We start from the raw sequence: 1,894 nt of genomic DNA on the forward strand, positions 1-1,894 counted from the left end.
GTTTTAGAAGGTTGAGGATCTGTAAGTGGATGTCAATAAAACTATTGTGCCTGTGCATCTTTTGGAAAGCCTTAAGCTGTTCCCATCTAAAAACCACTGATTCCCAGTTTTGCAGGGTGAGTTTCCTACTGGGATCTCCCTCAGTGCAAGAGCAGGGGAGAAACCAAGGAACTGGCAATGTCCCCTCCAGCAGCTGCAAGTCATGGCTTCCATTCCCCCTGGCCTCCCGCACTCCTTCTTCCGTGCACCTCTACTTCTCCATCCCACAACTTCTCTCTGTATCGGGATTGTCTACTAATGAGAATTCAGAGCTTCAGTGCCACTCATGGTTCAAGACTAAGGGTAATGGGAGTTCCCTCTCTTGGCTTTGGAGCCCCCCACCCTCTGTCTCTGTATAGGGGAGCTTCTTCCTTCTCCCTTCCTTCTTGTCCCTCTTGCCTATTAAACTCTCTGCTCCTTAAAACCACTCCACGTTTGTCCATGTCGTTTTATCTAAACCAGCATGAGGACCAAGAATCCTGGTGTTCCTCCACTCATCAGAGCCATATCATTTTAGTGCGTTGGCCAGGAAAGGAAATTCATTCATCTGATTGAGTCAAGGAAACTTATTTTAAACTATTTTTGGCCTTTAAATATTGAGTAAGGTGTACTCCTATGAACAAAATTTGGAGGTATACTCCTATGAACAAAATTTGGAGGTGTACTCCTATGAACAAAATTTGGAGCATGTTTATTTCTCTGCCTGGTTCCTCTAGATTTTGGAAACTATCTGAATCAAGTTTGACATACAGAGTCAATAAAAGTCCCTTGGAGAGAACTGGCCCCATGCCTTGTCTACGCAATCTCTGCACAGGGTTCCTAACCTGTGGTCAGTAAAGAATGTCACTTTCTAACAGGTCTGGGAGCTCCGAGTCTATCTTGGGACCTCAAGAGGAGAGGATCACCCAACTAACAGGTATTTGAGGATACAAACCCATGACTGGGCTAGGCTTTAATAGTCTTAACTGAAATTCCTTGTGAAACAGAGTTTCATCAAAGCCAGTCCAAAAGGCCTGTGCGGAAATAACCATTCTTACTGCCCTTTATGCAAATAATCAGGCCAAGCGTAAGACTATACAGTTTATTCATGATTTGTTTTTTCCAAAAATGAGGACTAGAGAGAAAAATGGTGCTCCAAAGCTTATCACACATTTGTCATTAAGTCCTAGTCTCATTAATTGTTTTCAAGCTTTTTGCCTACATTTTAGACTAACCCTGCTTATTCCTGTGAATCAAGCAGTGATCTCCTGCAGCTTGGAAGAAAAAAATAAGGGATGGGTAACATAAAATCTGCATCAATATACTAGTTCTGGGCAATTATTCTGCAAATTCTGCCAGGTAATAAAAGTGAGTAGGGTGCCCATAACCCAGAGATTTCTTTGTTCAGGAAAATAAAACCAAGGAACTTCATAGACCCCCAAAGGGGAATTCTATATCTTGACAGGTAAAAGTTTAGATGGAAATTATCTACCACACCACACTTATGGAAACTGCCCTACTCACTCTATTATTTGCAATAGGATTATACATGGTAGCACCTTCTAACTGAAATATTAAACAGAGAGTTTCCATCGCTGTCATATTTTGCTTAATCATTATCCTTATAGCAGGGATGGTAGTTACTAATGAAAAGGAAGCATGAAAGTTTTACTATCACTGAATCTGCTAGGACTTTTTATTGGGTTTAGTGATGCAGTTTTAAATGAAACATGCTGCTTTTGGATTAACACTTCTAGTAAAGTAAAGGAAAATCTACGAGTACTTAAAAATCAAATCGAGGCCGGGCGCGGTGGCTCAAGCCTGTAATCCCAGCACTTTGGGAGGCCGAGACGGGTGGATCACGAGGTCAGGAGAT

The sequence above is a fragment of the Colobus angolensis genome, unplaced genomic scaffold (assembly GCF_000951035.1).
Source record: "Colobus angolensis palliatus isolate OR3802 unplaced genomic scaffold, Cang.pa_1.0 Scaffold77, whole genome shotgun sequence".
In the NCBI taxonomy this organism is placed as follows: domain Eukaryota; kingdom Metazoa; phylum Chordata; class Mammalia; order Primates; family Cercopithecidae; genus Colobus; species Colobus angolensis.